Genomic DNA, 14,561 nt, shown 5'->3' with positions numbered 1-14,561 from the left:
CCTCCTGTGTCAAAGCCATTGTGGTTAAAAGTACAGACAGGCCCCAGGAGAAAGACCAGATTTATAAAATTAGTCATTTGGGAACTCCCTTTTTAAGGCAGGGAGTAAGGCATCTGACATCCTGAGCTAGAACCATGAATAAACAGTAACAAAATTCCTTGGTTGGCCCAAAAAAGACTACTTTCCTCAATGCAGCTACACTAATGTACACTTCACAGAAAAGAGAAATTGAAATTCAGAAGAGATGATTTTCAACAGTATTAATTTGTTTCCTACCACCTCATTTCATGAAAAATGTACAATATATATACATCATAGGTCAGAATTTTTCATTCACTTGAGAATGTGATCACCAGGTAGAGCAGTTTCTAAGAGATCTGAAAACAGATGTTGCAACATGAACCAAATTTGATTTGATTTCTTGTGTTTTAGAAAAGAAAAAAGAAGAGCCAATATTTAAAATCCCTTTTTACATATTTTTTAATAAAGATTTTTCAGTTATTGGGTGGGGGAGCTCTGGTCACATTGGACCAGAATTCCTGCACAGTTATAGGGAGGAAATGGCCAATACCCACCCAGGTGTTGGCAGGTCCTCTGCAGGTCATCTGGGACCAATCAAGGTCCATTTAGCCCTCCCCACACATTACTTGTTTGGTGCCTGTAAATTTGTTGATTTCATTTTGTAGATAGTTGATAGTTCTCAAGAAAAACATTTTCCTTAGTGTTAAGTGACTAAATTGCAAATGGAAATGAAGTAACTAGTGACTTGAAGCAGTCCTATAATTAATCAAGAATGAGCTATAATTAATGAAGAATGGAATCCAGTACATACTCAGCGCCAAGGCTGAGAAGGCTCTTTCCAAAGCCAGGCTGAAGCAAAGGCAGAGGAGCTGACAGGAACCTTTAAACCCTCACCATGAAACGGGGAAAACAAACAAACAAAACTTCTTTCATCTATCAATAAAACTGGGTAAACGTAAATTCGCCGTACATTATATTGTTTTTAAACATAGAGGAGTTAGCCATTTCTGAGGACTCAAAATCTTCCCAGAACGACCATCCTGAAGGCCTGCAAAAAATCCATTAAGCAACAGCAGAGAGCCACGGAGCCTGCATTTTCCTTCTTGCCCTAATTGAAATCTGTTACCAAATCCTATGGCGGGTGGGGGTGGGGGGGCTTGTTTGGAACTGCCTGGGTTCCTAGCAGGTAATTCACACTGATCTTTAACAACCATTCAGCCCTCCTCCTCCCCTTTATAAAACAAATCTGCCTTTCAGAACAGCTCTTAAAGAGGGGCTGAATGCCCCAGAGGAGCACGCAAGTCCCCGACCCCACGCCTCACCTACCCCTCACCAAACGCAGACCATGCTTTCTCTGAACACTGTATATCTTCCCAATTTGCCTCTTGTCCTAGTAATTCTAAAATGAAGACTTCCTTCTCTCTAAAAAGAAATAACAAAGCCAAGGGTGTGCAGGATGCCAGGTGATACAAGACTCACCTCCACCCGGGCAGCCCTAAGGCCGAGGCTGGACGCACAAGTGACCTCATCCAACGGGAAAGATGAGAAGTGTGCAGCAGGCAGGGGTGCCTGTGTTTTGCTCGGCGTCCAGAGAAAGGGCTGCAAGGGGGGGAAAGAGCTGTGAGCGAGAGCTTCTTCCACCTTAAAAGCTAATAAACAAAAATTGGAAATATTTAAATCAGAAATTGGGTGCTAACAACACAAAACCAAAAAGAAACCTAGGAAGGGAGTAGAATGAGTTTAAGAAGAATCACCTGTTTCATCACAGACTCAGCAGCGCGCGTTTCCTAGACTTGGCGTGAAGGATAGAGAGGGAACAGGAAGATGGGGAGACGCGTGAGGGCTTCAGAGCCCTTGAGTAGCGTCTCTTTTCCAGTACTTGGCCCCAGGGTAAGTCACTTATTATCCTGGCTTAGGCTTCTTTATCAGTAGAATGGGGGTAATAAATGCCTCTCCGCAGGGCTACAGTTAGGATTAAATGAAGTTAAAGCCTCGGGCCCGAAGGGACAACAACGATTAGTAATGTTTGCTCCCTGACTATCCAAGCCCGCAGCCGCCAACTCCGATTCCTAAGCTCCAACTCGCTACGTGGACCAGGGGGAAAGAGACCAGAAAAAGTGGCTTCCAGGTGACACTGGGCACCAGAGTCCTAGCCCCAGGCTCCCCTGACAGGACGGAAGAGTAGGGTCGAGGCAGGGCGCCCTGCACCATCCCCGGCCCCGGGCGCACAAGCTCGAAACCGATTCCCACCGCGCGTCCTCTTTCTCCTGCCCCGGCTACGATTCCTCTTCCCCGGCGGAGCTGACCCGGCTCGAGGCAGCGGGGTCCTGGCTAAGAGCCTGCTCCCTCCCTTCAGCCCATCCTTCCCCTTTCCTCCCCTGCAGCCAGGCAGCCGAGCAGGGACCTGGTAGGGAGTTACTTACCAGCAGCGAGCGCCTGGTCCCGAGGACGCTGGAAGGTGCTGGGCCGCGCGGGTACTCTCCTCGCCTGGCTTTACGCTGCGCTAGGCTGCGCCGGTAGCGCTGGAAAACCTCGCCGCCCGGCTTCGGGCCACCCACCCGCGCGCCCGCGCGCCGCGCGCCACGCCCCTCGGCCCGCCCCTCTAGGCCCCGCCCAGCGCATCGCCGCCTAGCCGGCCTCGCCCATCTCTGCTCTTGCAGGCGCCGCGGGCCACCCGGCAGAGGTCAGCATATCCTCAGGGCGTTTCCGTGGTCTGGGCGGAGGGCTGGACTCCGCGTGCTTCCTCTCTCTGCTTCCTCAGGTTGGCACGGGTTCTTAGTTGGGAGAACCGCGTAAGGACTGGGCACGTGAGTGGGGTCTTTTATACCTCCTTCCTCGGAGGCAGGAAACGCGGGAAGCGCTGTCTTCTCTGATTTTAAAAATAAAAATAGGTTGTATAACGAAAAAGAAAAAAAATTAATGCCAAGCTTCTTTACATCATGTTAAAGTTTAGAGGTGACCGTGTACTGATGAACTTTGCATACTAAATTTAGCATTTTAAAAAACTCATTACATGCGTGTGTATTTTCACATGAAAACTGAAATTAAATTGTGGAACAATCCTCAATACTATGCAAGGTAGAAAGCATCTCTCTCCTGCCCTCACTGCCCGTAGCATTGTGTCAATTATAAAAGTCCGCACAATCTCCCTTGCAGCAAGAGGAATATTGTGTACGTGTTTTCTTCCGTTGAATTTTTAACTCCTGGAGCGCAGAACAGGTTCTTAGTTATCTTCGTATCACTTATTCATTCAACACATACGTACTGAAAAAAATGAAGGAACAAACTGAATACACAGTCACTTCCCTGCCCACAGGGCCCTGCTGGAACTGTAGGGTAAAGCTGAGACCTTGTTAGTGGATGGGCTTCCCTGTAACAGGAGGCTTGCCTGGTGTCCACCATTCTAAGGAAAGGAGGTCATTGCTCAGGGGAGATGCGTGAACACAGAGAGCAGGGCCGGGAAGCACTGAGTATCTGAGGCTCATCTTCTTGGGCTTTGATCTTGATGAGATTAGATGCCCTAGGGACAGGGTTAGCTGTATAGACATGTCCACACAAAGCAGAGGATGACAGTGCCCAGTAAGTGGAGCATCAATTAGCCACACTTAACAGCACACAGGTTTCAAGTTAACCCACCTGTCTCTTTTATGAACACCTGGCCTTTTCTCTTCTAGACTGGAATATTCTGGGAGGAGTGCTCTGGACTCAGCTCCCACCTCTGTGCCAGAGTGTTGCTGGGCGAACCAGGACCCTGCAGGCCAGCTGTACTGACAATGGCAGAGTCACTAGTGAAATATTCCTGGGGGAAGGTAAATCTTGCCTGTTCCCTGAGGAGATTCCTCCTCCAGTGATAATCTTGGAACATCTTGCTTTCATCTCTCTTTTTTTTTTTGCGGTACGCGGGCCTCTCACTGTTGTGGCCTCTCCCGTTGCGGAGCACAGGCTCCGGATGCGCAGGCTCAGTGGCCATGGCTCATGGGCCCAGCCGCTCCGCGGCATGTGGGATCTTCCCGGACAGGGGCACGAACCCGTGTCCCCTGCATCGGCAGGCGGACTCTCAACCACTGCGCCACCAGGGAAGCCCCATGAACCTCTTTTAAGCGTGGTTTATATTTTTATCATGGAAACAAAAGTATGAACCCAAAATATCTTCTGCAAATATACACAGAATTTACATTTTGGTCAGAACTAGAAAAAAAGTAATTACAATTTTTTTTTCAATCTATTGCTAATCCAGATGACCTTTTTTACTAAAGGACAGAATTATATTTTTTAATTCCTTAAGTAAAGCCATTGTGAAGTCAATTATGCTAAAACCTTAATACTGCATTATGAAATTAAATTCATAAATTTTATTAATTCACTGTTTGAAACTAAGCCTGTCACTTCTTTCCACTAGACTAAACATGTTTCCTCCATCGTCACTTGACCAGTTTTTTTCTTACTGTGCTTACATCAAGAATATTTTAAGTTTGTTTTTAATTGTCAATACTTAGTATTCCTATTTAGGGGAGCAGAATATGCCACCCCAAAATATTCCTCTTGAGCACAGGATCATTTTAAACTGGTTATTTTTAAGAAACTGAGACACAAGAGAAGCTCTGGAAACTAAGTACTGTAAAAGTTACCCTTTTGTAAAGATATTTTTATATATAAGGGAAATCACCCTTTGTGAGGGTATCTTCCTCCCTCTCCTAGGAAGAGGGGGGAAGACCAAACCTCTAAAACTCTTATCAATACAGCACCATGTTCCTTTTGTTTACTGTGTGTTTCTGTGTTGTTTTTGTTTTTGTTTTTTGATAACTGCTCGAAGTGACTGTCCCCCTACTCCACCCATCTTCTTTTGTCTTTAGCTGAAGATGGTATTTAAGGTGAGGACTTGCACCAGTTGGGGAAATTACTCAATTTTACTGGACCTCTCCCATGTATACGTGTTATAAACTTTTGTTTGTTTTTCTCCTGTTAATGTCTTGTGTCAATTAAATTATTATGCCAGCCAAAGAACCTAGAAGGGGAGAAGGAAAAATTTTCCTCCCGTATGCTTACAATACTACTCTTTAATTTCTAAAGGGCTGACCAAATTTGCTTGCCCTTGAGTTATCTACTCATATCATTAAACATTTATATCTTAAAAAAAGAGAAATAAAATGTGCAGATCTTATAACCCAGCGATTCTACTCTTTAGCGTAAACTCAACAGTTGTATTGCCTAATGTGGTAGCCACTAGCCACATGTGGCTACTGAGCCCATGAAATGTGTCTGGACTGCGTTGAAACGTGGTAAGCATAAAATACACAGTCAATTTTGAAGACTTAATATGAAAAAAATTTTTACTATCTAAATTTATTTTAAAATATTGATTAAATGTCAAAAAGATAATATTTTGGCTATATTATTTTAAATATTATTTTTTTAATTTTTAATTAGGAAAAAATGAAAGGTGAATAAAATTTGTCACTAGTATTACCTAACAGAACTTGGGTTCACTCACGCTCCACACAGCAAAGCCAATCTCCTGACACCCGGTTGTGGTGAAGGAAAGTACAGCACTTATTGCAGTGTGCTAAGCAAGGAGAACTGGCAGCTCCTGCTCAAAAGACCTGAACTCCCTGATGGCTTTTAGGGAAGGGTTTTTTAAGGCAACATTTGGGGTGAGGGCTGCAGCTCCTGGACTTTTTTCTGATTGGTTGGTGGTGATGTTTCCAGCATCTTAATCAACCTGGCTCCAACCAGTCTGGGGTCTACTGTTTATGGTCAGCATGTAGTCACCATTCCCCACCTGGGTGGGTGGGGTTCTTAGTTTCTGCAGAACAATTCAAAGATATATGCCAGATTGTTATGTATACCCCTCGAAGAGGAACTAGCGCTCTGTTTTCTTGCTGAACTATTGTTTCTTAACGGCTTTTCCTTTGTTTCTGCATTCCCTCCCTCCCCTAATTGGTAACTGCTTGAGTCTGCTCTTTGAAACTCAGGAGGCCTAGTAGAATCCACCTGCCGATGCAGGGGACACGGGTTCGTGCCCCAGTCCGGGAGGATCCCACATGCCGCGGAGCGGCTGGGCCCGTGAGCCATGGCCGCTGGGCCTGCGCGTCCGGAGCCTGTGCTCCGCGACGGGAGAGGCCACAGCAGTGAGAGGCCCGCGTACCGCAAAGAAAAAAAAAAAATCTCTTAGTTTTGCAAAAGTACCCCAGGGGACTATAAGATGGAACAGAGCTCTGATCACCCATACTTAATTATTCACGGCCGGTGTTATCAAATATCAAGCAAACAGCAATTCAAATCGGTCTCTCAGGGTTAGAGTTCCCAGCTCCAAAAAGGAAGAAAATTCTAACCAACGTTCTGCCACAGGCGAAACCAACACAATAGAGAAGGATACCCTGGTGTCATCACACACGAGCCCCGTTATTCACCAAAGATGTCTCAGCTGGTCAATGCAAGTGCTAACACACATACAAACAACAAACACATGGTCCCACAAACAAAGAATCAGATGAGGTGTAGTCCAGAAATTCCACCTCCATTCCCAGACGGAGGCTCCAGAGCGGCCTGGCTACCAAAAAAGAATGGACCGCAAGTGGCTCACCCCATACACACAAAAACACAAACAGCTAAGCTACGGTCACACTGACAGAAAATCAGAAGAGGTGTAGTCTGGAATTCCACCTCCACTCCCCAACGGAGGCCTCCACCAAGCCCAGCTCTCGCAAATGAACCGGTTCCCAAATCGGGTAGAGTCCAATAACAATTCCCCTCTCCAGCAGGGTACCCCAGTCAAACAAATTGGCTTGTCCCGTAAAGGAAAAGCCCAAATTGAGGGGGGATATGTTCCCGGTGTGCACACCGGAGCAACTTACCCTCAAGTGGCTCACTTCCCGCAGGGGAAGCAGCCCAAACGGAGTGGAGAAAATTCCCAGCCTATGCAAACTGAAGCGACTCACCAACGGCACTGAATGTGGACCGCAGCTCCAGACGTTTCTCGGCTCCAAACAGCCTCGTGCCACGGGCGGCCAGTGCCTGTCGGGGACAGCCCCTCAGAGATCCCCGAGGGAAATGAGCTCTGGCAGCTGCTGGGGGCTCAGGGAACGGGCTGCCCCAGGCCGGGGTCGACCCGCCACGGGCACGGACTCCTAGGCTGGCTTCTCCAAAATTGTTAACGCAAGTTCGTGTGGCCGACACACAGTGAGGCCAAACAAACTGAAACGTCGGAGTTTGGGGCAGAAAAAGGTTTATTGCGAGGCCGTACAAAGAGACAAGGTGGCTCACGCCCTGAAAAGTCTCGAGCTCCCCGAAGAGTTTTGGCAAAGCATTTTTAAAGGCCAGGAGAAGGGGGATCGCAGGGTACGTGATCAGCTTGTACACAGTTCTCTGATTGGCTGATGGTGAGGCAGCAGGGTGGTGTCACAGGGGTTAACATCAGTCCTTAGGCTCCAGGAGGCCTGGGCTATGTGCTCATGGTCAGCAAGTAGTTCTTCCATTTGCAGGGGGTGGGGTGGGAGTGGGGGTTCACATCTACAAAACAACTCAGGAAATTTGCAGCAAATACTATTATCTAGGTACTTCAGAGAGGAGCTAAAGCAGAGGATATGGGGGGAGGCCTGTCCCGGGTAGGCCCCATAGGGTCCTGCTCAGTTACAGAAACAGGGGCCACGGAGAGGCTTTTGTACCTGGGAAGGCCCCGCAGGGTCCTGCTTGATTTCAATCCCCCCTTTTCTTTGATACGCCTAAATCTTGAGGGGAACAGGGGCAGGACAATAAAGAGAATAAAGTTTTGGATAGAGAGGTTAATCATAAACTTGGCAAAAGGAACTCACTTTTACATGGCTCGGTTTCACTAGCATAATAGTTGGAATTTTGAATATATGTTGCAAAGCAACGCTAATTCTGTTCCCTAACACAATTTGTATAGCTTGTTCAGTTATATTATGAACATTGCTGGATTTATCTGATCATCTGACTTTAATGTGTAATATTATTTTGATAGGGAAATTAATTTCAAGATCCAGACAATGAATTTGTAAATTAACCTTTAGAATATATCTTTTTTGTCAGTTGTGTGTGGCATGTATCCACATGTGGCATGAATATAATCCACTTTTTTTTTTTTTTTTTTTTTTTTTTTTTTTGCGGTACGCGAGCCTCTCACTGCTGTGGCCTCTCCCGCTGCGGAGCACAGGCTCCGGACGCGCAGGCTCAGTGGCCATGGCTCACGGGCCCAGCCGCTCCGCGGCACGCGGGATCTTCCCAGACCGGGGCACGAACCCGTGTCCCCTGCATCGGCAGGCGGACTCCCAACCACTGTGCCACCAGGGAAGCCCTTATTTTTTTTTTTTTTTTTTATAAATTGATTTACTTATTTATTTTTGGCTGCGTTGGGTCTTCGTTGCCGCGCATGGGCTTTCTCTAGTTGCAGCGAGTGAGGTCTACTCTTCGATGTGGTGCCCAGGCGTCTCATTGCGGTGGTTTCTCATCTTGCGGAGCACAGGCTCTAGGCACACAGGCGTCAGTAGTTGTGGCTCACGGGCTTAGTTGCTTGGTGGCATGTGGGATCTTCCCGGACCAGGGATCAAACCTGCGTCCCCCGCATTGACAGGTGGATTCTTAACCACTGCACCACCAGGGAAGCCCAATCCACCTATTTTTAATTACCACAATAACACATAATCGATCATAAATTTACACAAGGGTGGTTCAGAAGGTATTTCTGGATGTCTTAGGGGTGTATCAATCGGAGTCCAGGCGGAAAGCAAAAATCATAGCAGTTATTTTTATAGAGAATTTAAGGAATTGGTTGACCAGGTAAGGAGGATTGAAAAGGCACAAAGAGAAACATTGCAGTAGCAAAGAGATGCCCACTGTGGGAAGCAGGTGCCACTGGTACAGCTGGAGAGATAAGTGTGGGGTTATCAGAAACTAAGAGCCGGGAGGAGGCCCTTGGGCGGCTGGGACTCGGACCTCGGAGGTTGGGGAAGGCGAGCACCCAGCTGGTGGTGTTATTTCTAAAGGTAAGTGTTGAGGCTGGAAAAGAGGGTAGATTAAAAACTGGAAATTGGAAGCAACTGCTTCAGCCAGGGGAAAGAGCCACTGCTTGGTGACACTGGTGGGAATGATTATCTGAACTGTTTGTCCCCACGGACCAAATATCAAGGAGCAAATCCCTTCTCCCTCCACCACCTCTCAGCTCTCCTCAAGCCCCCTACTGGCAAAACGTTACAGGAAACATGGTTGGCTATGTCACACCCGCAGCATCACAGAACAGAGCACAGAAGAATGGGCTTGAGCCACAAGATATACCTTAATAACCAGCATGAGGAGTAAACTCATAATTACGAGTATCAACTAATCTAATATTATAAATTCAGGGAAGTGCTGATAAACACAGCTTTTACAGTGATGACACTTGTAATACATTTTTTTTAATATAATAAAACTGGTTAAAAGTACAACTCAAATAAGGAGACAATGTTGAACTCGACCCAAACCCTGTGCTCTCGAAAGTGGTTGTTTAAAAAAAAAAAAAAAACGAAAGAAAGAAAGAAAAACCCATCCCCACACCCTTTTGTGTTCCAGGAAACAGCTCACTGCAAAGAACCACCACCTTTCCTCAAGTGGCTTAGATAAAAGCCACATAGAGCTCCCTTGATTACCTATGATAAGGCCAGACACAGACCCTCCAAATTCCCTTCTTTGTCTCATAAATGATTAGCTGAACTGTTTGTCCATGCTGACCTGTCTGTACAAAACGCCTGCTCACTTGACTTTATTTAGGCATTCTTCCTAAGCTAGCATTAGGAGGCGGAATAAACCCCTAATTTCCCCTACCAAGAAACCCCTTTCTGGGGATTCCCTGGTGGTCCAGTGGTTAGGACTCCGCACTTCCACTGCAGGAGACAGGTTCCATCCCTGTTGGGGAACTAAGATCCCTCGTGCTCTCTGGCTGCGGTGGGGGGTGGGGGTGGGGCCTGAGGAGGGAGCTGGAAAAGCCCCTTCTCAACTGACCTTAAGGAAAACCTTTCCTGATCAATTGTCTGGTCAAGCCAGCTGCTCATCTCACTCCCTGATACCCATTCTTTCTAGCCCTTTTCTGCCTGATCTTTCAAAAGCTTGCAGATCTTACAAATGGAGCACTCTCCATTTCGATTACCCCTCCGCCTACTGCAATAAGCCCCTTCCACGAATTGCAAGAATCCTTTTGGATGAAGTCTCTTCTTACCAAATCTGGATTTGGTTTTTGTTTGACAGTTTTATCTGGTGCTGTGACTTGGCTGAAGACTGGCCCTCACCTACGGACCTCTACCATCCCTACACTGGTAACGGTTCAGTGCTTTGAGGAAACTTTGGTGAGTTCAGGTCTTGAACCAGTGCTCCAGACGTCTTGTTTGTTGAAGGATCACAGTAAAGAGTTACTTTTATTCTTTCCAACAAAGAGAGAATCTTTGCATGTCATTGTGGCACGAATTCAGTTTAATATCTTCATGAAATGGCAAACTTTACCCAAAGCAATTTAGAACTTCAGAGGCTTCTTTGGGAAACTTGGGATCTCCCCAAACTGGCTCATGTAGGACCTCTCCCTTCCCATCATCCCCCACTCCTTTTTATCATCGGAACCTTCCCTTCCGCTGCCCTGAATCCTTTGATCTGTCCCCCTTCAACTCCCTTATCTTGTCCAACCCCACCCACCCTGTCAGACCCCTCCCTGCACACCGTAGCTCCTAGTCCCTTGAGATTTGGGTCCCTTCTGTTCTACTCACCTCCTCTTCACTCCCGTTGGTGAAGAAAGGATCTCCTGCTCCAAAGAGAACGAGATAGTCAAAGACACAACACCTGATGCTAGACAGATGAGACTGATAGTTTATTATAGTCACATAGGCTCAGCCTGGGGGAGGAGAGCACTCCCTGTCACTCAGGGCCACATGGGGGTTACATTCAACATCAGAGTGAATGAGCAGGGACTGTGGAAGGCAGGCTCTGTGGTAGAGGCACAAGGATGGGTGACCCTGGGTATCCATGGGAATATGTGATGGCTTATTTAAATAATTGTGTGGGCTGGCAAGGAGGTAAGACTCCTTATTGAGAATCAAGAAGCATGCATCTGGTCTGGCTGATGGGGGTACTAGCTGAGTGGGGAGCCATTTGCATTGTGTGAGGGCAAGAGCAGAGCAAGGGAAGAGAAGCGGAACACATGGTTAGGGCTTTGGGGCCCTGTGAGGATCAAAGGTGTCAAGGCAGCACATGCAACCTCAGGCCTTACAATGCACCCTTCTCCCATCAGGGGCTCTTGAGGGGCTCAGGGACCCCAACAGCAACCACTTGTGTGAAAAATGTCACTGGAAACAGACTGGATATTTCATCCACTCAGATAGGCTTTGGAGGCACACAGATGGCCGCTTGGTCTTTTCCCAGTCCCTTGATCAAAATTTAGTCCACAGACTCTATAAGATTACCCATCAGGGCAGAGGACATCTTAAAGGTCTGCTCTACCAATGTTTGTGGAAATGCTTAAGCTAAAGGATGAGAGCTGCACTTTTATAGGAACTAGTGAGTTGAAATTTTAACGTTGAAACTATAAACTCTCTGTTTGAGCCTGTCTCATGTTTACGTATATATGTTTACATATCTATGTGTATATATGTATTATACACATACTATTTTCCTAAATCCAGATGGTATTACCAGATTAGATGATAAAATCCCTTAAAGGTCCTCAATTCTGATCGACTTAGAAATAAGTTAGAGCCTATGTAAATTAAATACTCCTAAAATTCCCAGAAATTAAGGAAATTGAACTCCTAATATTTTAAGTCCTAATATTTCTAATATGAACATCTAATATTCAATAAGAGTACTTTCAACAGTACTTTTGCAGAAACTATCCAAATATTTAAAGAATTCATGTCCACATAATTTAGGTAAATCTTTGGCAAATGACACTAGTCTGATATTGTTGGTTTAATAAAAACAGCTCTGTCTTCTGAGTTATCAGCATTAAGTATAAAATAAGCATACACTTTTATTCTATTTAGACATGTTCTTCCTAAACTTATACAGATTTGCTTATTAATAAGCTACTGTTACATCTACTACATGTTTAACGTTATAAAAAAGGTAAATCTGTATTTAAACTGAATCATTATTCTGACAATAATTTCAACAATAATTATGTTTTATAAAATGTCAGCTTGAGGATAGTTTCCAATCTCTTTTAGGTATCTTAAAATCTTAAACTTAACGCTAAATTAAATTAACCGATAGATATTCATTAAATGTCTAGATCATTTCTAAGTAAGATAGAATACTGAAACATAATTTTAAGTTTCTATAAACTTAAAAGTTTTTGCCTCTTATTTTTATGACAGAGAGGCTTAAATATATGTCAGTCTATTAATGAACACATTCATTTTTGCCACACTGACTAATTGTATAAGGAAATGTATGACTATAAAAAAAGTTATGAAATGTATATTCTTTAGCTTGGCTAGTCTGCTACAATATGCCAGTGTATAATAGCTCACAGTTATATATGTCACAGTTCTCTCTGTAAGTGTATTAGTTTGCTAGGGCTACTCTAACAAAGTATCAGAGACTGGATGGCTTAAACAACAGAATTTTATTTTCTCACAATTCTGGAGGCTAGAGGCCCCTAAACTTGACACAAGTCAAGGTGTCCACAGGATTGCTTTCTTCTGAGACCTCTCTCCTTGGTTCAAAGATGATTATCTTCTCCCTATGTCTTCATGCAGTTTTCCTTTTGGGTGTATCTGTGTCCTAATCTCCTCTTCTTATAAGGACACTGGTCATATTGGATTAGGATCCACCCTAATGAACTCATTTAACTTAATTACTATTAAAAGACCCTATCTCCAAATACAGTCACATTCAGAGGCACTAGGGGTTAGAACTAAAACATATGAATTAAAAAAAAAAACACAATTCAGCCCATAACAGCGAGTGAGACTCTGATTGGAGAAATGATGCCAGAAAGGAACAGCTGTGTATGCAAGGTATTCAGGATGTATTTTTTTGAAGAAAGGGAGACTAATTTTGCCCTAAAGATAAATGACTGGTTGTTTCAGGATGAGAAAGAGAAAAATGTAGGGAAAACCAGAAGGGCTGGAGAAAGTTGTAGAAGATTCTCAGAGAGAGAATTTTGTTTGTCATTGTCAAAGCTGGCTAAGGTTTGACAGCGTCATTTATAAGAATTTTTTTTAAGCCTTAGTATCAAAAATATAATGCTGATACAAAACCAGAACTTGGTGTTCTCTCTGTTAACAATGACAAAATTTTCTTATGGTCTGTTCTTCATAAGAAGTTGTAAAGAGGTTTTAATTCTGAGTAATATACCTAGAAGGCAAAGGTTTTGTACCTTATCATAATAACTTCCTGTGGCTTACCTTGACTTAGTCATGTTCCTGATTATTTTAAAAAAAGCAAAGTTCTCTCATTTTCGAACGAGCTGTGGTTCTTTACAACCATGTCACCTCCTATGTTTACTTTTTAAATCTTCTACTGCCACTGTAGGCAGATAGGGTAGAGGTCCCCCGGAGGAAGAGAACCAGACATAGCTTTCTTGAAATAAGAGAAGCCATTTTAAGCCTAAGCCATTTTGTAACCTAAGCCTGATCACAATGCTTGACCTTGCAGAAGAATAGATCTCAGTAGTTAATGATTTTAAGGGAACAAAACAATGTAAGAACAAACAGGTATTACCAGGCCAGGGAGATAATGTATCAGGTGTAAAGACTCCCAGTTCTTTTTTGCAGGTAAAGATTTATCTGAAGCACATTCTTGAGCTGTTCTGCGAGATCCAACCCCCCTTGAGCGCTCAACCACCAGACAAACTGGAACCTAGGAAATGATGATGCTGACCTTGCTGACCCTTGTAGACCTCAGTAAACTGGAGCCTGGACTCTGTCAACCTTTGCCCCAATTCTATGCTGAATTCTCCTCTGCTCAAGCCCCTTCATGAATATGCATGCACCCTTAGCTTAAGACTTTCCCACTTTTACTGTTTGGGGAGACATTGCTTTGGGAAACATACCCGGTTTTCTCCTTACTTGTTGCAAGTAATCAATCCTTCCTTCTGCTCTTTGGCTTGATTGTGTCTTTTGGCTCCACACCCGCCAAGAGGCAAAACCAATTTCCGGGTAAAACCACTTTGATTTTGGATTGACTTCATCTTTGCATGCTACATAAACAAATTTTCTTGCTACTTGCATTATTTTTGTAATGAATTCTCATCAGAACTTTCACTTGTTGAAAATTACCAGTAATAAGTTAACCCTGGTCATTCTAAGTGTTTCATCATCTACAGATAGTTTTTTTGTTTTTCTCTGATGCTTCCCTGAAAGTGCTTGCAAATCAGACCAGAGTGTTTTGTCTTCAACAAAGAAGGAGTATCTCGGAGACCCGTGGAAAAGAACTCTGCCAACTCTTGGACACAGACTTCTGATGGTATCATAACTTTGAGGATACACCAGTGGAATGAGTCAAGATTTCCAGAACTCTAGTAGAGAAGCAGATGCATTCATGAGATTTGCAAATCA

The sequence above is a fragment of the Phocoena phocoena genome, chromosome 6 (assembly GCF_963924675.1).
Source record: "Phocoena phocoena chromosome 6, mPhoPho1.1, whole genome shotgun sequence".
Taxonomy (NCBI): domain Eukaryota; kingdom Metazoa; phylum Chordata; class Mammalia; order Artiodactyla; family Phocoenidae; genus Phocoena; species Phocoena phocoena.
Note: the sequence above shows the minus strand (reverse complement) of the source record.